Source organism: Quercus robur, chromosome 11 (genome assembly GCF_932294415.1).
Source record: "Quercus robur chromosome 11, dhQueRobu3.1, whole genome shotgun sequence".
NCBI classification, from domain to species: Eukaryota; Viridiplantae; Streptophyta; class Magnoliopsida; order Fagales; family Fagaceae; genus Quercus; species Quercus robur.
Window position 1 is genome coordinate 47,926,452 of NC_065544.1, and position 24,608 is coordinate 47,951,059.

The following is a 24,608-nucleotide window of genomic DNA, read 5'->3' on the forward strand; positions in this document are numbered from 1 at the left end:
ATTTCACTCAAACCTTCCCTTTTTGCACATACTCCACTTAAATTCGGTTTTCTTTTTTTTCGTCAACCGACACTGATTGTAGTTTTGCTTTACTTTACTTTGGGCCCCTCCTTTTCTTTACCCTAATGAAAATTTCTCACTTTAACCAAACCAACCCCACCCCCCCCCCCCCCCCCCCAAAAAAAAAAAAAAATTTGCTCTACCTTTTGGAATTTGTGTTTTCTTCATCTTGCTATCTGACAATTTTTTGTCAAATCAAATGCCACTGCCAAAGAAAAAGTGCTCTGGGTTTTTGTGACGTGTTAGCAAAAGTTTCAACAAAGTAGAAAACGTGAACGATGCTAGCCTCAATTATTCATCTTTTCAAAGTGAGATACAGCTAACTTCATTATTGTTTTTCTTTTTTTTTGGGCTAGATGCTAACTTAAATATTGTGTCGAAAGAAAAAGGTCTCCATCTAAATAATGTGCAAAGCTTCGGTTTGGTGTGCTCATTTTTTGATGACAATCATTTTATACTTCTGTTGGTTGAAATGGAAAATTCTCATATCTTTGTTTTTTCCTTCAGTTTGAAAAGGAAAAAAAAAATCAATATTTTTATTTTTATTAATGTTTAAATTTTTTGAAAATGCCATCACAAAATGCAGTTATAAACCTGTTTTTTTTTTTAATGAATATAAACCTTTTTTTTTTTTAGTAATGACTGCAGGGTCAATACTCATATCCATTTAAGGCTCATTGGGTAATGTTATTCTAAAAATGTTGTTTGTATTTTTTAGAAATATGTGTGAGTGAAAAAGTGTAAAAATATATGTAATATCATTTAAACACTGAAAACTATTATTCAAAACACTCTACCAAACAGCTGCTCAAGTGTTGTTTGATGGACTTTCTTAGGTCCAATTCATATGGCGGGAAGGGAAATTGGTGGCACATCTGTCAAGTAAGTTAATCAAGATGATAGGCCCAATACTTCTAGTACCTAATGGATATTTGGATTGCTGTACCACTATCCCATTAGCCATTACAATTTGAATGAAAGTTCTCTTTTGACTTCCCCAAAAAAAAAAAAAAAAAAAAATTGTAAAATACTTTATCATTTCATCCAAATTTCAAAATTTCTTGTTCAGATATACTTAGGCTGTGTTTGTTTCTACTGTAATTGAATTTTTGAAATTGATTTACACCATTGCTGGTGTTTGGCAACATAGGAAATTACGGTCAAACTGAAAATAGATTTCAGTTGACCGTAAAATACCCACCCCACACCCATAAATCATTTTACACATTCAATTTACCTTCAAACCATTTCCATTCTCCATAGAAAATTCCTATCCTCACTCACTAAGCTCACTCATGCCAAGCCAAAGCATAAGGAGGGGAGAGGGCTAACACACCCGAGAAGAGAGAGAGAGAGAGAGAGAGATTGAACCAAGTTTGATCGTTGCCGCCGCCTGAAGCCTGTCGCCGCCACCCTCTAGATCGCCTTGTCCTCCTCTCGATGTCGTCACCGCTGCACTCTGGGTCTAATCATCTCCTCTCGATCTCATCAACGCCGCCCTCTGGGTCAGATCGTCTCCTCTCGATCTCGTCTCCACCACTCGCCAATCTGCTTTCTCTCTCTTTCCCTCTAACCAACCAAGGCCGGATCGGACACTACATGTCACCGATCTAGTGCCTTTGTTCAAGAACCACACCCTCTCTTCCACTCTCACTCATGATACTCTCTCTTATCTCACTTTTTCTCTTTGACTCGAACCAAGCCTCCTACTTATTTTTGTGTCTAATTTTCGTTTTCTTTGATCTCTGATTTTTTTGGTGTCGTTGTGGTGGTGTGGGTGGTGGTGTTTTGGTGGTTTTTGTATTGTGTGGTGGTGGGTTTTGTGTGGGTGGTGGTGGATTTTCTGTGGGTGGTGATGGCAATAGAGTAATGGTGGCAGTTTTTTTCCTCTTCCCGATTTGGATTTTGGGTGGGTGGTGATGGGTTGTGCTTGTCCTTGGTGGTGGCGGCTGGTTTGGGCTTACATTTTCCATAGAATAGAGATTTTTTACATCCAAGAACAAACACAAGAAATAATTATCCGGTGTAATTTTCACAATACAGTCAAACAACAGAAAATGTTTTTCTTTAAGTAAAATATTTTACATATTTTCAAACAGTCTTAATGTTTTTAACCCCTCAAATGAATATTTTTAATAAGAAAAAACTGTTTGCATCTACAATCAACTTAATACATGATTATCATAACTTTTGAGTAAAATTTATAGTATGTCTTTATATTAGAACTTCTTTTCATCTTCCTTGTGTGCACAGGTGGAGCCAGAGACGGATCTACAATAGGGCAAGGGGGGCCACATATAAGTTGAAAATTTAAATTTTGGCCCTAATTGGCCCCCCCCCCCCCCCCCCAAAAAAAACTGGTATATATTCATAATTTGAAAAATTATGATTTGCCCTTTTATATATATGTGTGTGTGCGCGCGCACGCGCGTGGCTCTCCTCTTCTAAAATATTTAGATATTAATCTACAAGAAAAATAAATAAATAAAATTCATGCCCCTTTAACTACAAAATAAAAAATAAATATGGACTAAACAAAAATCATTCACAAAACAATAAATTCCTGGAAACCTAAATTACAAGTCCCAAATTTCTACCTCATTCTTCCTCCACTCAACCTCAATGCCTCCAATTCTCAAAAAAAAAAAAAAAAAAAAAAAAAAAAAAAAAAAACAAACAAACAAACAAACAAACAAACAAACCTCAACGCCTCCATCACCAGGGGCGGAGCTATAGCAAGGCTTGGCCCCCCCAAAATTTTAAAAAACTATTCTATATTATGTGTAAGTATTAAAAACTTTAAATATTTAGCTACAAAAATGAAAGTTGGCCCCCCCAAATGTTTGAGTTTGTCCAATGATGCTCTTAAAAACCAATAGAATTTGTCAATTGGTCTACTAGTTATAGAGACAAGTTAGTTTTTGTTTTCTTTAATTCGTTTTTTGTACATGTTTAATATCAAACTATACAACTTTTGTATACTCGTTGGAGTTTAAAAGATGATAAATTCCCCTAAAAAATTATCTTGCAAATATACATATGTGAAAGTTAATTTTATATACAATATATTTATAAATTATGACCTACTCTAGTATCAAAATATTAGTGTCTATATTTGTGTATGTGCATTTACACATGTGTGTGATGGTTTATTTTGACTCAAGACTAATATATTAATACCAAAATTTGGCCCCTCCAAACAAAAAATCCTAACTCCACCCCTGCTACCATGAACCGTCTCGGTCCATTGTCCACATTTAATCCCTTATAAATTTCTTCACCAATCACTTTTTACAATGAATGTGCATGGTACGTATGAGTAGGCTCAGAAAATACAACTCTCTCTAACCATCAGAGCCTCAAGCTTTATCTTTCAGAGATGATAGCAACGAGGTTGTATCACTAAAGCGCAAAGTATACCGTTTCATTTAAAATAAATGGTGTCGTATTAGGGACAATGTAAAAACGTGTTTAGCACGTGCTTAATTACCCGTGTGTTTACCACCTGGTTTTCTGTAAAAACGTGTACAACTTTGATTAGTTGTAGAGTTAATTAGTTAGATTGTTTTAGGAATTCATTAGTGTCAATATTTTCTCTTAATCCTCTTTTAAGGTCTCGGTGATTTTGTTCTTAGAATTTGTAATTATTATTTTATTTTTTTGAAATGAATTAGCATTTGTAATATAATATTGATCTTTTATCTATACTAGTTGCTAATCTGTGTAATGCACGAGATAGTTAAATAAAAGGATAATTAACCAACCTTATGTTAAAAGAAAAAACTAAAAGAAATCAATGAGAGACTGATTTGCCCACCAAGAAAAACAAAAAGGAAGAGAAGAGATTGAGAAAGAAAAAAATTTTGTTATGTTATGTTAATAGTTAAAAGAAAAAGCTAAAATAACAAGTGAGAGATTGATTAGCCCACCCAAAAAAAGAAAAACAAAAGTGTAATGTTTGAAACTAAAGCAACGTTAAAGACAATGGGGAAACTATTTGCAAAGAGGATTGCAACCTTTGTATGTGATACGATTTTGGCATCATTAGTATGTTACTTGGCTCAAAGCCAAAATTCAGATTCAATTTTGCAAAAAACAAATATATATATATATATACAATAGCCTCTCTACACAAATCCACTTTTTGCTCTAATTTATTTTGCTAATCAGACACTATCAAGAATTTCAATAAAAGAGATGCTATGTTCACAACATTTTTATAACATTTTCATAACAAATCACAGGTAGTTAGTTGTTATTAGTTCAAATTTAAATCTAACACGAAGATTATTTTTTTGCCCCAACAATAACAACTGGTAACAACCTACCACTTAAGATTTGTTGTAAAAATGTTGTAGACATATCATTTCTCTTTTAATAAACACTGTTGCCACATCTATCTCTATTTTAGGCATTTAATTTACACATAAGCCAATAGCAATAACTATCACAGTTGCTCAATGCTATGACAATCTTGATCCAAGCATTCTCCTTCTAGAATCTTATATCTTTTCTTTAAACCTGCACGTCAACAACTCTAAGTAAGAAAGTTGTCAAAAGTGATTTCAAGTAAAAATCACATTTACACATAATCTAAGCAACCTAACTCACTTAGGTCTTATAATTAAGCTGATAACATCTTATAATTTCATCTTAAGCTATAGCATCTTGCTCATTAAAAGGTCGTATTCAACGCACAAAGCTCCTCATAATACGTGTAGGTTTTGTCTTTCATATTTATGTGCTCTTACTATGTAGAAACCCAAAATAAAAAAGATCTTAGACTTTCTTGGATTTTGATATCTTATAATTTGCACATCATCAGACAACATCAACATAAAATGATGTTAATTCAATAAAGTGAACAAATCTGAAACAAAATCAATGCGTAAAACTCTAAGCATGCAAAAGAAATAAAAGCTTCAAAAGTGGAACTGAAAGCTTTTTGTCATATAAGGAAAATAAAAAATTCTCTTTTTAAATAGCCTACATTCCATACAATTTATAATAATTGAAAGAATAAAAAGAAAAGGGCTATATTAGCCTGATTCAGCAGCATGTTAGGAGGATATTCTTTGTAGTAATATAAGGCTTTATAATTCTGTCAATAGAATTCTCACACACACACACACACACACACACACACATATATATATATATATATATATATATATATATATATATATCACTTACCAATCAAAATCTTTTGAGAGTGACTTTCTTCGAGAAAAGGATGTGATATACAAGGAGAAAACTTTAGAACCCAAATGGCACTGGTTTGAAATAGAAAAAAAAAAAGAAAATGTTCCCAAAGTCAAAGCTAATCTACAAAATTTGTAAAACCCAATCAAACACATTTGATTCAAGCATCTCTTCTAAAACTTTGAAAGGAATTAAGAAACAAAGGGGAAAAAACCAAAGTTCATAGTATTGATAAACTAAAGAAAATAATAATTTGCCATTAAAAAAAGGGGGTTTAGGGGAAACAAAGTTCATAGTTAAAGAAAATAATAATCTGCCATTGAAAAAAAAAAACAAAAACAAAACAAAACAATTTCATAAGAAAACTTAAATAGCCACAATTTTCATGAATCAAATATTGTCGAAATCATAAATGGATAACAAACCAAATCCAGTTTATCAAATTGTTTGAAGCTATAGGCAATAAGATTGCAGCCTTGTAATCAATAAATTTTGGTGAGAATCAATTGATGGATAGCAAATTTTTGTCATTTGATGGTAGACCTCAACAAATCCAAACATCCAATAAGTGCTATATTGTTGTTTGGTATTCACGTCTATTGGACCAACATGTTTGTTCTAGAACAAAGATAATCAAGCAGATTGAGAGCAAGTTCAACCGGTTTCTGTGAAAAGGCACTGATTTCTCGGCTTCTGGTGCTAAGTTTTTTGGGAAGTGTCTAATTAGTTTAATTAATAATTTGACCAAGGTACATAAAAACAGATTATGTATTGACAACATATATTGAAAGAGACAAATATATTGTGGAATGGATCATCGATCTAAATGTAGAAAGAGGCATTATCAATAGTAGTACCTTCATCCGGCAATTCCTCCCACTTGAATCACCTTCGACAAACTTGAAAGCCCATCCTTCAAGACTTGAAGTTTCCCATCTTCTGAACCTTGGTTGCTTCAAGAGGATTTTTTTTTTAAACAAAGCAGTGTGAATGTTATTGACAACTATAATCAAACACATTGTAGGCAGTCCATTAATGAACAATCAAAATTGACAACTATAATCAAACACATTGTAGGCAATCCATTAATAAACAATTGAAACAATGATGTTAGAAGACTACCAGAGGCTTTCTGTGGGTATTTATACTGGGATTTTGGGGCTGTTGAACGCTGTTGGACGACTACCAGAGATAGTCAGTGGTATTTACATTGGGATTTTGGGGCTGTCAAGTCTCTGATATTTCCTACATATTTTTTTCCTGGAGCCTAAGCCACTGCGTTGGAATATTCACAATAGACAGATAACAATATTGAAATAATTTCACCCAAAAAAAAAAAAAAAAATCTTTTCAAATCAATTTTCAATAACCATGGAGACCCATCAACGCATCCTCAACTGTAAATTATTTTACAATATCCATTTAATTTTATTTACAATTGAGATTCAGAGATACCCGAAGAAGAGATGAAGGAGGGACGAGAAAGAGGTTGGCGTTAGATAGCTGAAAGTCTGAATTTTTGAAATTGTATTTGGAAGAGAAAGAAGTTGGCGGTAGAAAGCTGAAAGTCAGAAGTTTTGAAACTGTCTTTGGAGGAGATAGAGGTTGGCGTTAGAAAGCTAAAGGGCTGAAGTTTTGAAACTGTGAAAGACAAGTAGAGCAAAAGGAGGGGAGACAGAAAGCTGTTGGTGTTAAAGAGTAAATACAATTCGGCTTGGGTTGAACGTAAGATACATGTAAGTTTGGGCCTTATGGAGGACAACACTAACATAAGTTACATATAATTAAAGCTATAGAGATTGGGGTTTATGATGGAGATAGTGTTAGAAATTATTTTCTTTTTAATAGTATTTTAAAATTAAGAGAAAATTTTAGGAAAAAATATTTTGAAATTATTGGAGAAATTTAGGAAATAGAAGGGTAATGACATGACGGCTGATGTGGCTCAACAGGAGAAAAGCAACATTAAATGCTACGCATCAACTTTTAGTATTATATAGATATAGATTATGAGTCTGTTTGGCATCAGCTTCAACTTCTAACTTTTAGTTTTTATATATTCAGCAATAAAATATCAGCAAAAAATTAAATAAACTTTTCTCAAACGACGCTTTATATCAAGTTTTACGTTATGATAAAACTAAATACTAAAAAATTTAAAAGAATTTTTGGCCAGTGTAGTTCACAAAGTCCTCTTGGCTTTCATCTGTAAGTGTTGCTTCTAAACTGCACCTTTGTCCTGCCACTGGTTATGCATTGTGCAATTTATTTAAATGGCTGGATGGTCACTAAAGCTAAATTGCATTTAAAATGGCTTTCATTTTAGTATAAAGTGAATAGATTTGTCAGGAATGCATAAATTAACTTTATGTTGACCATGCACACAATGTCAGAATTCTTCTGCAGATAACATTGGACACATGGCTTCCAAATGTGTGGGTGAGACAGCATTGGACACAATCGGCTTCCAACAATTAAGGTGAGGCAAAGCCTTGTATGCAAATACTTGGCTATTTGGCAATAAGATGAAGATACAAGCAGAAAAAAGTAACATCTTTACAAGATAAAGAATGACTTGGACATTTGGGCCCGGAGGTGATAAATATTTGTAGCTAACCCTTAGTGACTGTCATATATAATTCCTTCTCTATGGAGCCCCACCATTTAGTGTCAATGAACAAACCTTATAATAATTTAAGCAAATCCAAGTTAGCGCATTCTTAAAGAGAGATAGATTTAGCAGCTAAATATGCGCAGACTGTAAAAGACGGTAATACATAAAGGCCCTAAAGGGTACCATGAGATATAAGCAAGGAATCCTAATGGCGTTTTGGTCATTCAATAAGATAGATGCAAATGAATATGGCAGACCCCAATAAATTCAGAGGACAATGATAGTAAACATGACCCGTCCTGCAATGTCAACAATTTGAGAATGTAAATTTATAATGCAGAAATATTTAAGAATGATCAGATAATGCAAAAATATGAGAAACTGTTGAAAGCAGAAAAGACATTTAAATTCTATGCAACTACTTCCTTGAGAGTAAAAATGTAGCACTCCTTTTAACATGAGAGTCATAAGAAGTTCTACAACCTTTGGATGAGGAAGCGATGCACAGGTTGAAAACTTGAAATACAACTACTGCAGAGTCTCCTAGTATCAAACACAGTTAAATAGCATGTCTGTATGTCAAATTTTTGGAAAGAAATTAAACTTACTCAGTTATTAATCCAATGCTTGCAGTAATGTCAACCATAGGTATGTCAAAAGATGAAAGGGGGAGGGGTGTGTGAAAGATATTTAGATCTAGTAGCACTCATTAATCACTTCCACTAACAGAAAAGATGAATTACCATTTGATACAATTCTCATAAGATAAATTTTGTACATTTGTCAATTCATATGTAATGGCTAACAAACCCTTACTAATTAGTAATTACAATAGTATAAGGGCCTCATTTTTTTCTCACACTTGAAATTCTCTTACTTCACATCCAAATGTATTTTCAAATTCAACCAGTTCTTCTTCATCATTTGATACTTTCTCAAATTTTTGTTTCATTTCTTTAATTTGAACTAGTCCATGGTCTTTAGATTTAACAGTGTAACGGTCAATACAGACTACCCATACTGGAGCATCTTTCTCACTGCAAACCTTAACATTTATTCATTGGTAAAGATAACAGAAGGAAGCAAGGCAGTCACCGCACACTGCCTAGTTTGTTGCATATGCATACAGTAGCGCTAGTTATTTGATTCTTTAGTGAACAAAGAGATAACAGGATTGATGAAGCAGGAGTATAAGTGAATAAATTTGGATTTAAACAAGTTATGAATTGTGGGGATAAGGGTTGGATATCTGTATGACAGTTTGAGTTCCATTTTCACTCATACTTAACACCAAAGTTACAAAATTCTAATCCAAAATGGGAAGATTGACAAATTGGAAATCATAAAATTTTACATCAAGGAAAGGGATCTGGATTTTCTCAAGTATTTGTATACCAATCACATTCTTTATAACCTCATTAATGATTCTAGGACACAAAATTTTTCAAATTTCTCTTCTGCTAAAGTATTTTTCCCTTTTCAATGGCAGATTTTTTAATAATCGAATGTTGAATTCAAGTAAGTCTTTGTTCCAAATTTATCAAGTATCTATGAGGGTACAAAATGTGTCATTGATGATAAGACTCCATGACCCGTGTGTCTTATGCTTAGCAGTTTATGGAAATGTAAAAAGGAGAAAGAAGAAAACACACAATTGTCAGGGCCATAAAGGCAACCAAGAGAAGTCTAGGAGTTGGTTGCTCAATAACATAGATGAAAAAGAAGATAGAAGACCCCAATAGTTCACAGGTCTTTAAAAGGAAGCATGACTGCTCCAACAATTTCAAGAATTTGACAATGTAAATTTATAATGCAAAATTTTATATTAAGAATGACTACATAATGTAGTTAATCTGAGGGTTTTTTTTTCCTTTGATGAGTCATTAAAGAATTTATTAGTGGAGAACAGAGAATGCAAAACAAAGCCAACTAAAGAAATAAGAAACAGTGAAGCCCAGGCTAAAGCATACAACAGAGGCTATTTAAGCCCATAACTCATCCCAAGAGACTAGAGACAAATTACAGAATCTTCTACAACAAAACAGAACACCTTCAAATGCTATTTGGAATTTATCCTCCAGTTATAGGCTTAATATAGTAGAGAATATTGTTCAGAAATGATATTTGGAATTTGGTTCAGGACCCTAATCTACCTCTAACATTCTTCTTAATTCTTCTCAAAATCTACTCTTCAGACCACAATGACCAATTATGTATAATGGCATTTCTCTAGGACTAAACATAAGACACAGTGGCCCAATGAGCAAGCTAACAAAAAGATGATCTCAGGACTTTCCCTCTTAAGTTGGTAATACCTAGCTCATTAGATCATGCCAGTTGCACTTAGCTTCTGAAACTATGCAATACCCAATGACAGTTTCCCAAATTCTCTTGGTAAAAGAACATTCTAAGAAAATATCTCAATGCAGTATCTACAAAATACACACAAGCAGCCACAAGTATAGCCCCACTGAGCTAATCTTTATCTAGCTATCAGTTTATTTTTATTTCATCCAAATTGTAAAGGTAGACAAGAAATAGCAAGGTTAAACCACAATATTCTCCACCAACCACCTCATCTACCTCAACTCTAAGAGATTTCTAATAATGTTGTTTAAGTTTTGTGGAAATATGTATGGGTGAAAAAGTGTGTGGAAATATGTGTTATGGTGTTTAAACAATAGTTTTCGTTGTTTAAACATTGTTACCAAACGGAACCTAAATCTCTCTCTCTCTCTCTCTCTCAATTTTGGGTGGCAGTTTGGGCAGCAGTTTGGATGGCTATAGAGTCTCTTCAAAACACACAGAAGCAGCCCCTAGTATAGCCCCACTGAGCTAATCTTTCTCTAGTTGTTAGTTTGTTTTTGATTCCCAACTAACCCGTAAAGGCAGCCATGGGATAGCAAGGCTAAACCACAACATTCTCCACCATTCCACCTCATCTGCCTAAGTTCATTGCCTGTGGCTGCGGAAGGGTGGCAGCCTGATCTAGTAGCAGGCCACCTAGCTTTATCTTCATCTTTAATATCAAGGCTTGTCTAAAACATCAATTATAGGTAATCTGATAAATGGAAAACCTAGATAATCAATGGATACTACACTCAACAGAAAAATTTCAAAAAATTGTCATACATATGCAATGGATATGATTCCCCACTAATCACAATAGTATAGAGACCTCATCTTTTTCACCAATGGTTAGAATTATGGTTAAATGACTAAATTCATCATTTCCTAATAACTTAAACTTTTGGAATAATAGCAGCTATTGAAATTGAAGAAATGCTTTCAGTACATGGAAATGAGAATTCCTCTCAGCAGAAAACCATCCATGAGTAAGCTATCCAGCTGACATGTGGCAAAGGAAGATATTCCAGGTAACAAGTAATCAAAAGCATATGTCTTGCCTATATCTCAACTTTAGGTGCAAAATTATATTAAGTATTTTCAGGAAAACATTATGTAGAAATAACCTGTTTTAATTAAAGTAAGTAATTAAAAGCATGTCCTATATTTTGGAAAGGTAAATACAAGTTGGTTGATGTTCAAGTTGAAGTATGAATGATAACATCAAGAATTTTAAAGAAAATTATAAATGAATTCTCAATATCAAGGAACTATAGATGAACCATGTCATTGAATTTTTTATTTTCCTCTGTGAATCTGTTAATTAACCAATAGAACTCATAATCATCTTCATTGGATGTTATAATGATACTTTCTCTCACAGTAAATGAACGTTAAAAAAGTGACAAGCAAACAATTCTTAAGCTGCATAAGTGCATCATAAGTTGAATGATGGCCATTATTTTGAATTCTCATGTCTTCTCAATTTGATGAAGATGCAGAATTCTGTGGATTTAGGATCTAGTATGTCTGACTAGCATGGGAAATCCTATATACAGAGTTCCTTGGTTGGTGATGGCTGGTAAAATTAGCTTATTGGACAACTACATGTCCTAAATCATAAAACATTGAAGCCAGTGCAGAAAGATTAAGACTAGCAATATTTCCTGGTAAAGGATACTCGTCAAATTGGCAAGTTTTTATCATCTAGATAAAAAGTTCAGTTTTTACTTTTTCTATCGTTTCTTTAATTTTAACTAGTTTGTGGTCTTAAGCTTATAGTGTAAAGGTCACTAGAAAGACTACACCTATTGAGCATCGTTGGTAAGTCCATGGTCCACGATCAAAGCCCAACATATGAGAATGAAACAGGGCTAGCTAGTACATGGTTCTTGAGTGAATAAAGATGGAACATGATTGATGAAATATTTGGCAAGTTGCACACTATAATATCCTTACTACACATCCTGCATACAAACAAATACCATATTATCACCTAACCTAGATGACCCTCAACTCTGGGCACCTAACACTCTATTCAACTAGAACTATTCAAATTATTATTACAACCAAAGTCCTTAATTACTGCTCTATTATGTATGATGTAGAATTTAAAGAACTACAGTTATGGCAAAAAGTTTAAAAGGAATAAAAGTTCCATCTAAGAGGACTCCGTGAACTACTATGGCCAACAAATGCTATAAAATTTGAGTCTTGTACATAAATAGCTGAAAGGCTTCAATTAGTCATATCACATTATATGGACTAATGTGCAATGAAACAAATATTCAGTTTCACCTTTTCTTAACAAATATAGCATCCTTAACACAACAATGCCTTAACTCCAACCTATGTAGCACGGGTGTGTTTCCAGATTCGGGTGCGGGTGCAGGTATGGATACAGGTGCAAGACTTGGCAATTTTTGAAAAAGTAGGGTGCGGGTGCGGTAATAAAAAATTATTAAAAATATTTTTATTTTTATTTTCTATATATTGCTAAGCATACTTTTTCACATTATATAAACATATATTAAATTTAAGAGTAATAGTAGATAATAACTAAAATATGATGTTCATAAATTAAATACAACCCACAAGTTTGAAAAATGATGAGAATTATCTTGTAACAACCATGTATATTCTTCTCACCGATTCCTTAGAATTTTGGTTGCATATTGATTGTTGTAGCCTTAAATGAGGTGCAAAAGGCAGTGTAGGTTCTAAGTTTCAGTAACTCTCTTAAATGAGAATATAATGAAGTTTCTGAATACCATATTTCGGCTTTATTCCCACCCCTCCTCTCCCCTGGCCCACGTTTTGCACTCTTTTTTTTTTTTTTTTTACTTGAATCAGCCTGAATCAAAGCTGGTATCGGCCTGAATCAGCCGGTTTCGGTCGGCCAATTCTATCCGATTCGACCCAAATCGGTACATATCTAGAAATGAAAAAAAAAAAAAAAAAAAAAAAATTCCAACACAGCACCGACGCGCTGGCAGCAACTCACCCACCACACCCCGCATGGGGCCGCGTCAGATGCCGGTGTGGCAATCCTATAGCCACGTCGATGCTTTCCTTACTCCAACTACTTAGGTTCAATACTAAAGCTTATAATAATAAAAATAAGAATGAGGAATCAAAATTCTTATCCCAATTTAACAATTATCATCAGAAGAATGCAAGGTAGAATGCACTAAACAAATAACTTCCGATCCCTTAAGAAGATATTACTTTTTCTTGTCAATGGATACTTTATCAGTATTAGGCTGTGATGCTGACTTAGAAGAAACATAAAGCAGAATCTTAAAAAACCTTGTTTGGCCAAAACTCACAGCCTTTTGCCAATAAAAAATTTGCAATATCGCCAGTCTTTACTTTCAACTCTGATAAGGTGTGATCAATTTCCGCTTCATTTTTTGCCACGTAAGGCCGGAAGGAGGAATTATAAACATATGATGTTCCCTGAAAACAATTAAAAATTATTATGTCAAAAAAACTATTACAAATGTATAAGTTAATTAAACAAAATAATTCTGCAAGTTCAAGATGTCAAATGCATGCCTTTTGATAGACAAAAAACGAATTGGCCCCTTGTGATAAATTAACCAATTAATTTAGCTAAGTGAATTAATTAATTTAATTATCATGCAAACGCGTGGTAGCACATACAAATCACCAATTAAATAAAGTATGCAGTGGAAAATAAATAACACGGTGATTTGTTTACGAATGGGAAAAACCTAACGGTAAAACCCCCATCGAGTGATTTTCAGGTCACCACTCCCGAAACTCCACTATTATCACAACAAGCGGTTACAAGTAAAGGAATCCTAGTACCTTATACCAACCTACAGTTGAACCCTTACCCCAATAACCCAATTGGATTTGTTCTGTAGTGACATTTCTTTCTTTTGATGCACGGCTTCCAAGTACATGACTAACCAATTGCGTAGAACCCAGTACGCGACTTCAATCACTAACTAGAGAAGGTTGTTGGCTGCAAATTTCTTCAGTTCATCCCAATGATGAAGATCAAGAATATGCTTGGTCACAAAACCCAATAGTGTACATACACACCAATTGCGTAGAACCCAGTACGCGACTTCAATCACTAACTAGAGAAGGTTGTTGGCTGCAAATTTCTTCAGTTCATCCCAATGATGAAGATCAAGAATATGCTTGGTCACAAAACCCAATAGTGTACATACACAGCAACTTCTTCACAAGAATGATGAACTAGGGTAAAACTTTGTCTTCGGTCACAATTTGCTTGAATAAACTATTCTTAAAGCCTGTGCAACTTGTGTACTCTTTGACGGCCCTTAAAATAATCATTTTATATGTCTAGGGTTAAGAGAAAAGAAGGCCCAAAGACACATTCAGGGTTTCCAAGAAAAACATAATAGAATTTCTGTTTCTTTAAACCTCGACAGATAGAAACTGTCTAGAAGCTGTCGAGTTGGTGTCGAGCACACTGGGTTGAAACAGCTTTCTTAAGCTCAATAGATGCAGCTGTCAAGCCAACTGTCCAGCTTTAATGAATTTGCACTTCTCAGCTTGTTTCTTGGACAAACTTGATGACTTTAACACTTGATCTTGAAATCTTATTTCTTGAAGTATTAAAAACATCCTAGATCTACCCAATTACAAGTAAAGTGCGTTTTGTCAGCCAATTACATAAAATATTGACATATGTTCCTAACAAGTGAATCACATATGTCCTAACAGTCTCCCCCTTTGGCAATTCGTGACAAAACCACAACAAACAAATGAACATATGAGAGAAGTCATAAATCACTCAACTCATACTCACTTATTGAATACAATAAAGTCTATCCTAACACAAACTCTTGAAAAACTTTGCAAGAAAAGAGTTTATGGCAAGTAGATTTTGACAACCTGTATTTCTGAAACACTTTAAACAAAATTCATCAGAGCATCTTAATGTGAAACGGAAATAATAGATTACATACACGTAATAAGAATCATGTACATAAAGAGAGAAAAGAAACAACACATGTAAGGGGTAGATGAAAGAAAAACATACATCAACATATAGAAAGAAGATAAGTACAATGTATGTTAAAAAAAAAATGGTCACAAGACCTAAAGTACAAGAACAATATATCCATAAAAGAAGGAAAAGAAAAGATACATAAAATCCTCACTAGATCCCTCATATCAACACTCTCCCTAACAAAATGTCTTATACTAACTCTCCCCCTAAGTATGACTACTCTCATATCAAAACTACTCCCCTTTTTTGTCACGAGTGACAAAGGGTAAGAGTGTCAAGTAGACATCTCATCCATAAAGCTAGCATCTTCATCATCATCATCCTCAAAAGCATCATCGTCATCACTATCATCATCATCAGAATCAGAATCAACAGAAGGTGGTGAAGGAGTAGCCTCCGGAGCAAATCCGCCCATGGTTGTCTACTGTCGAGCAATACAGCCAACACAGACGTTCACCTGATACATCTCTATAGAGAATGTATCTAGACGAGCATCCATGCACTGAAGCTATGCCATGATCTCTCCTAATGACACATCGCTCGTAGAAGAGGTGGGAATGGATGTGGATCGAGCAGATCAAGATGGAGTCGGACGGGTGGAAGGTGTTGAATCCGTCTGTCGCGACCTAAACTGAGACTCGCTACATTTAGCGGTAGCGTAATCTATGGCACACATGAAGGTGAAAGGGTCGAATGTTGGAAGAGGCACAGAAAAATGGCGTAAGATCGTTGCGATAGTAGAAGGAAAGATGAGCTTATCACGAGACGCCGAATCTAGATGAACATCTATGATGGAAAGAATAAAATGAGAAGGGAAATCAATCGTAAGATGCTCTAGAAGGGACAACAGAAATCGAGCACGAGGCTCGGTGATAGAGTTATAATGAGAGAGAGGATGGAGTACAAAGGTCATCACCATGTTCAAAAACTACGGGCCTTTTACAAAGGTCGAACAGTAAGTGAACTGGCTCTCACCCCACTCGGAAGGACACTCACAAAAAGCTAATTTGAGCTCATCCTTGGACACAATCTGCAGACGTTCACAACTAGGATAGTCAGGAAACTCTACCTTAGGAACCCTAAGCACATCTGCAACAAGCTGCGGTGTGACAAGAATGCGCATACCTCGAACGCGAGTAAAGAAAAGAGGTACTAAACGATCAATCCCATGCATGTTGGAGTAAAATTCCTGGATAAGCATGAGAGGACATATGATTGGGACGTCACACAGTGACTCCCATCCTCGACTATGAATGACAATGGGAAGGTCGGTGTCGGTGAAGTCCACCAGAATGACTTGGCGTTCAGAATGAATGCTGTGTCTAGAAAAGTTCTCTGAGAATGCCTTGTGGGCATTATCATCACGGAATTGAAGAGAGAGAGGAGCAAAATCAGAAGATGAAGAGGCACCGGAATGAAGAATAGAGAAGGGGAAGTCCACTTCGGTTCTGAGCCGAAGTGGACTTACGCTTAAGTGCCACAGACACAACTAATGTAAATAGAATAGAGAGGGGGAAGAAAGAAGTAATCATAAAAGCTCCAAAACAGTTCAAATATAACAAGTATATTGAAAAGTAGAGAACGAATGCATGAGAAATGCATGAACATGTGACATGCAAAAGAAATTGCATCATGGGCTCAGCCTAATCCAATCCTACCAGCACACAATCAATTGCATACATCTAAAATGAATGATAATACTGTTATTATGCTAATGTGATGGAATGCATGAGATTTTAAGATCAAATCTTTAAAACCCATCCCAAAATTTCAACAAAAATTCAACAATTTTGAAAAACCCCAAAATTTTTCAAAAACCCCAAATCCTAAGTTTTAAAACATGAAATGCATGAATATGAGAGATTAGAAGCTTACCAAGTGAAGAAAAACTTGAAAAAGCTTGAAGAAACCTTGAGGAAGAAGATTGGAGTGAGTGAGAGAGGTTTGGGAGATGAAAAGATAAAGGTATATAGAGAGAGATCGACATAAATGAGCTGCGGATCGCATGAGGAGAATATATAGGCCATCAGTAAATCTCGATAGATGAGGTGTCGAGAAGCTGTCGAGCAGGTGTCGAGCACACTGGGTTAAAATAGCTTTCTTAAGTTCGATAGATGCAGCTGTCGAGCCAACTGTCGAGCTTTAATGAATTTGCACTTCTCTGCTTGTTTCTTGGACAAACTTGATGAGTTCAACACTTGATCTTGAAACCTTATTTCTTGAAGTATGAAAAACATCTTAGATCTACCCAATTACAAGTAAAGTGCTTTTTGTCAAAGGATTAGCCAATTACAGAAAATATTGACATATGTTCCTAACAAGTGAATCACATATGTCCTAACAAGTGAACATATGTCCTAACACCTTTGTTTTAGGATGCCAAAGATATATAAAGATTGTCAACTTTGCTTCACTGTACAGTGGTAGCCTTGTCCAAAAAAAGAAAAGAAAGAAAGAAAGCCATGAATCCAAAAATAAATGCAAAAGAGTAACATGATTGTTAGGACATATGTGTTTCACTTGTTAGGATCATATGTCACTATTTTATGTTATTGGCTAATCCTTTGACAAAACACGCTTTACTTATAATTGGGTAGTTCTAGGATGTGTTCAAATACTTCACGAAACAAGGTTTCAAGATCAAGTGTTGAAGTCATCAAGTCTGTCTAAGAAACAAGCTAAGAAGTGCAAATTCATTAAGTCTCGACAGCTACATCTATCAAGGTTTAAGAAAGCTGCTCAAGCCCGTATGCTCGACAGCTTATCTGTTGAGATTTAAGAAATTCAAAATTCTGATATGATTTCTTGGAATCCGTGCTTCTGTGTTTAGGTCTTCTTTTCTCTTAATCCTAAACATATAAAATGATTATTTTAAGGGCCGTCAAGTAGTTCACAAGTTGCACAAGCATTGAGTAAACTTTGTTCAAGCAAATTGTGACCAGAGACGAAGTTCTTGCCCTAGTTCATCTCTTTCTCTTGAAGAAGTTGCTGTGTATGTGCACCGTAGGGTTTTGTAACCAAGCATCTTCTTGATCTTCATCGTGTGGATGAACTAAAGAACTTTGCAACCAACAACCTTCTTAGTTGGTGATTGAAGTCGTGTACTGGGATCCGCGCAATTGGTTAGTCACATACTTGGGAGCCGTGCATCAAAAGGGAGGACTGTCACTACAAAACGGAGAACTGTCACTACAAAACAAGTCCAATTACGTATTGGGGTAAGGGTTCAATTGTAAGTTGGTAAGGTACTTGGGATTCCTTTATTTGTAACCGCTTATTGTGATAATAGTGGAGTTTCGAGAGTGGTGACCTAAAAATCACCCGGTGGGGTTTTAGCCGTTAGGTTTTCCCCATTCGTAAACAAATCACCCTGTTATTTATTTTCCGCTGCATAATTAGTTTATTGGTGATTTTTTTTTTTGCTACCACGCGTTTGCATGTTAATTTGATTAATTAATAATTTGGCTAATTAATCAATTAATTTAATCACAAGGGGTCAATTCAGTTTTTGGCCTATCAATGACTATATGAAAAATCAACTTATTTGTGTTGTGCTCAAAAATTGCATACCATGAAATGAAAGTATCCACAACTCTTTCAAAGACTGTAAGCATAGCAACTATAATCCTACAAAATTAGAAGAAGACACATTTTAGCACTAAAATAAGTTGTATACTAAGATACTATCATACTAGCACAACATGAAAATACATACCAGTAGTGGCACCAAAAAAGAAGTTGCTCCATCTCTGGCTTATTCTTCTCAACAGTTTTAAAACACTCATAAGCCGGATAAGCATAGCCAAAAACAACCTGCAAATACAAAATTAGAATTGTTAACTTTCCTGTATACAAACAAGCAATTAACTGATGAAAATGGTGAATTCCCATATCACTTTTTGTTACATACAAAAGTGCTCTTGAAAGAAATTACCCCATCATTTTGAATCCGATAACAATTGATGCATTTATTTCTCAAACTTTCTGAAATCAATTATACCTGAAATGAGAGAAAACAAAAGTCCCTGATAAGTTTGAGGAAGTCACAACAGATATTTCCTAATTATGGACCAATATCAGAGGTTGATAACTCAGTCGACTACCAAATATACAAGCAAAATTTAACATTTGAACAATAGATGAAGTTATTAAAATATGACCCACTTGTCATTCTTTTTTTATTTATATATATATATATATTATCATATTATATATATCATATCAGAATATAGGTTTTCTATTTTATATCAGAATCAAAGAAAGTTTGCCCTTTTTAAACAACCTTTTTTTTAAGAGTAGAATAAGATTGGTTATAATCTGATTTTGCTTTCCTATAATGATTGATTCTTATATGAATTATATCTTTTTCAAAAATAAAAAATCGAATCATGTTCAAATAACACACAGATCTAATTGAATCTATTTGTATAAAGAACAACAAATTTTACAATTGCTAAGTTGATCAACTGTGAGAGTGATGGACACGACTAACATTCATGGACCCGTCATTTTTTTTCTATCCCTCACAATTGACCAACACAGTAATTGTGAAATTGGTGGTAAAAAAAAGGTTGTTTTCCTAACATTAATGAATGCCTAGAGTCTAGAGAAGTGTTAGTAAAACTTGAAATAAATGCATTAACATATAGACAAGACAAAGGAATAGAGCATACAAGTTTAGAGAGAGTCTGAGAATGTGAAAGAGTTGTATTCAATTACGAAGTGGATAAACCAAATTGACATTAGATAAAGCTGAATGTGGCACGAAACGCCGCGGATAGAGAGTGCCTTTGATTTTGAATTTCCTTTTGACAGTTTTTGTAGTTAACCGCGGGACTCCCTCTCAGTTGCCGTGGTTTAATGCCACATCGATCATATTATTCAATCGCACGGCTGAGAATTTTTGGGTAAAACCATGGGTTTAGTTATTGCTTTTGACACTGAAACCGCTGTTCATAAGGCCGACTTCTATAAGATCATCACCATTCCTTTGGCTAGTTTTTTTTTTTTTTTATTTATTTTTTTTTTAAATCTTTTTTTGATTGGCAAGCCTTTGGCTAGCTTATTTGTTTAAAGGTTAGACAAAATAGGTATTAACAAAAAAAAAAAAAAAAAAAAGTGAGACAAAATATGATTTTAAGTAAATAAATTGATTTATTTAAGTTGATTTTAAGTAAATAAGATAGCATTTTTTTTTCAATAAAAAATCTTATTTACTTAAAATCACTTTTAATCTCACTTTTTTTCAGTAAAAGAAAAGTTATTCACACACTTAAGGCACATTTGGTACATCATGTATTATTATATACATGGTGAGGCAACTTAACTCACTCTTTTATGTGAGTTCTAGTTAACTCAATTGGTAGAGTCTTTGATGATTGAATAAGAAATCTGGAGTTCAATCCCTACTTACACCAAAAACTGATTGGTGTCTTGATCTAATGATAAAGAACTATCATCAGGAGTGAATGCCATAGATTGAAACTCTCAAAAAAAAAAAAAAAAAAAAAACTCACTCTTTTATGAGAAATAAATGATAGTTGATGCAATTCCTAGTGCTTTTTGGTAGCAAATATTTTATCTTGTTTCTTGTCTATTTTCACTTTTTGTCTCATCTTTTAGTAAATAAATATATAAACTAGCTCTTTTAAAATAAGTTAACTTATTTCTTTTTGTCTCACATTTCAACAAATAAACTACCTTCCCACAGGAATTGCATCAAGAAAATTTTACTCCCCAATGCAAGCATGTGAAATTTGAATGTTTGTAGCTTACTTGGATAACATAATAATGGAGTATAATAAGTGTAAAAACAAAATAAATTTCACAACATTTTTTTACAATTTTTGAGATGGTAGTTTGTGCTTTATTTTTCACAACGATTTTAAGTAATGATATCATGTTACCAAAACACGACTTAAAAAAATAAACTCTATATCCCAAAAAACTTGAAAACAATATCAATTTAATTATTTAATTCTAAAAATATATTATTTTGTAAAATTTTGCAATTTTTTTACACACTTCAAAATATCATTAATAACATTAATCCTAAAATAAAAATAAAATAAAGGAAAAATAAATTCCTTAAAATGAGGCCACACCTCATATTCCTTAAAATAATCTCAATGTCACTATTAGAAGCAAAATGTTTACGCATAAAACTAGTTTTCCCAGTATATTTAACTTAATCTGTATTTACTTTTAGGTATTTATCATGTTCTTCAATTGTCTTCTCTTTACATCAAGGTTGTCAAAATCGGGATCCTACGTAGGATCGTTGGAGGTAGGTAAGATCGTGGATCGTAGGATCGAATCGTGGATCGTAAGATCCTACCTATTTTCAGATTTTAAGCAAAAATCCTATTGATAATGACTTTGTATGTTATATAATTACTTAAAATATGAATTCATCCATTAAAAAACAAAAATTGCATCATAAAATGTAATTTACACGCACTACATTGTTCTTATGTTATTCTAACGAAACAAAATATATTTAACTTTTGACATAATATATCTAAAAAGTTCAATACATGTTTAATTAGCAACTAAGTACCAAAATATTATCTACACATATGGAAAATGTTTTCCAAATTCTAAGTTCCAAATCCAAAATAAGTTAGGCTAGTTAGCATATAAAAACTAGCTAACTACAAATTTACAATATGTAATTCAAAAAGAGAATTCTCAATCTAAGGTAAACTAGCTAATTACAAATATAAAATCCAAAAGAGAATTCTCATTCTAAAGTTCTTCTAATCTAGTCACTATCATTATCATATCTCATTTCATCATCTATATCCTTCCTAGTATCAACATCCATGGCGTAATCATCGAAATCCCTAACTCTCTCAAATCCAGGTGGGGGCCGATCACTATCATCATCATTAGAGCCATCATCATTCTCATGAAATTCATCACTAACATCATGAACTAGCACACTTTTTCCTTTGGCAGCAACTCTTGAAACCTCATCATCACCTAACATTGATAACCAAAATATACAAATTTTTTTGATAAGTAAAGTATACAAATGTAAATTAGTGATTAGTGGTCACACATTCAAACTATACATTGATAACTTATATAAATATTAGCTATAAAGGAAGGCTTTAAAGTTATAAATTAATACCTTCATTGTCTTCATCAAAATCTGCACTATCATCTTCTGAATCTACAGAATCTGCTGCTAACCACTCATCATCAGAAGACAAATTCTCCAAACCAATTTCTTCTTTTGTACTCAATGGTTTAGCTCTTTTTTGTTTTATCTTCAAGTTGTACATAACGAAGACCAAGTCATTCATTTTTTTCTGGTGTAAGCGATTTCTCCTTTTTGAATGTACCTATAGTTGTAATAATTTTAATTGAGAATTCTCAAACACAGGGGAGGGGGGAAGAAACAAACTTTTACTAAGAAAGAAAATGGAAAACCATCTTGTCATAATATACCAAAGTCATTTGGTCTTAGTGTCTTACCATTTCAAACGCACTCCAATTTCTTTCACAACCAGATGAGCTACATGTTAAGCTCAATATTCTTATAGCAAATTTTTTCAATTCAGGACAGTCATCTCCATATGAGTCCCACCATTCAGCTGATACATATATGAATTATAATATCTTAGTCATAAGAATAAAATTTACAATTAATAAAGATGAATTTGAATGTAAAACAAAAAACAAAAAACAAAATTGTTACCTGGCTGTTTAGTATCTCTGGCTAGTATGGCAGCTTCAATACCAAAGAGTCCCTTTGCTTGTTTGAATTTTTCAAGTTGCATATCTATCTTTTTCCTATCACTAACTTCTGGAACCATTCGTTGAAGACACGTATATAGTCCTAATTTAATATCTGAACCCGGATCAAAAGAAGGATCATAATGAATAGAAGGGTTCAAATAGTATCCCGCAGCATGCAAAGGCCTATGAAGTTGCATTTCCCATCGATCATCAATAATATCCCATATCTCTTTGTAACTACAATTTAAAACAATGGATATTATATTAAAAAAAAAGAATATATATTTAATAAGCTAATGAATTAAAAACAAATGTAAATTTAAGGAAGATATAAATAAAATGGTTACCTCTTTTGAACATTATTGAAATTTTTCTGTATTTCTTCTTTTGCTTTTTCCATTTCTTGAAAAATGAATCCCATTGGAGGTGTATCAGAATCAACCAGGCGAAGCACCTTTAAAAGGGGTATTGCGGACTTCAAGCATTTGACAACAAGTCGCCAAAAGCCATTGTTATCCATAACTATGGCATGAATTCTTTTCCCTTCTTTTGTTTTTGCAAATTTACTACACCTCCATTGTTCAAAAGAAAACATTGCCATCAATTCTCCTTTGAACTCATTAAGGCATGACAATGTCAAATATGATGTTGCAAATCTAGTGGCAGCAGGTCTAATCAATTCCCTCCCTTTAGTGAAATCCCTCAACCAATTTAAAAGCATAGCTCTAGAATATATGAACGTTGTAATCTTCTTCCCCTTTGCAATTGTGTACTTATGGTCCTTAATCTTTTTTTCAAAATCCTCAAGTATCAAATCCAAGCAATGGGCAGCACATGGAGTCCAAAACAGACACTTTCTCTTCTGCATCAACATCTCTCCAGCTAGTTTGTAGTTAGCAGCATTGTCAGTCACCAATTGCACAACATTCTCCTCTCCAACCCTATCGACAACTTCATCTAACATTTGACAAACTTTTTCAGCTGTTTTAGATATGTTAGATGTGTCTATAGAGTATAGGAAAATGGTTCCTTTGGGACTATTCACCAAAAATTACAAATGGATCTCCTTTTCTTATCAGACCAGCCATCAGACATAATTGAACAACCTGTTTTTTTCCATTCAACCTTATATTCTTCAAGCATTTGTTGTGTAAAATCTACCTCTTTCTTCAAGCATGTCTCCCTAATCTCATGATAGGAAGGAGGCTTGAGGCCAATCCCAAATCTTGAAATCCTATCAATCATTTGCAGAAACTCTGGATTTTTGACACAATTAAAAGGGATGGCACTAGTGTAGAAGAATCTAGCAATTTGTTGGATCACTAGATCACGTTCTCCTTTTTTAAACACACGATTCATTGTTACTTGCTTATTTTTTGTAACAAACTTATCCATGGAGCCTATGTGTTTGCCCCTCCCTTTTGATGAATGTAGTGGTTGTACTTCAACTAATTCATCATCATTGCCATCATCCTCTTCTTCTATAGTATACCACCTTTTCTTTTTTATAGATGCTTCAAATTGGGCATACAAAAGAGTCGCAAATTTTTCCCTCACCTTTTCTGGCACACTAGGACAAGCTGAAACATTTTTCCTAGTCCCAGCTAAATGATGCTTCAGCCTATA

General features: G+C 33.9%; 2 protein-coding genes, 1 long non-coding RNA gene and 1 pseudogene across 7 annotated transcripts in view; all 4 read right to left on the reverse strand.

The window, feature by feature from the left end:
• LOC126706894 (pentatricopeptide repeat-containing protein MRL1, chloroplastic) overlaps positions 1-24,608 on the reverse strand; it is a 79,038-nt gene that overhangs the window by 26,372 nt on the left and 28,058 nt on the right. The gene's annotated exons all lie outside the window — the stretch shown is intronic.
• LOC126706898 (putative disease resistance protein At1g50180) overlaps positions 1-24,608 on the reverse strand; it is an 88,310-nt gene that overhangs the window by 8,218 nt on the left and 55,484 nt on the right. The gene's annotated exons all lie outside the window — the stretch shown is intronic.
• Positions 4,222-6,999, reverse strand: LOC126706909 (uncharacterized). Its single transcript, XR_007648757.1, has 3 exons — positions 6,120-6,999; positions 5,254-5,333; positions 4,222-4,581 (listed from the first exon to the last, which is right to left on the reverse strand). It is a non-coding gene; the product is annotated as an uncharacterized LOC126706909 (long non-coding RNA).
• Positions 13,349-19,178, reverse strand: LOC126706902 (putative HVA22-like protein g; annotated as a pseudogene).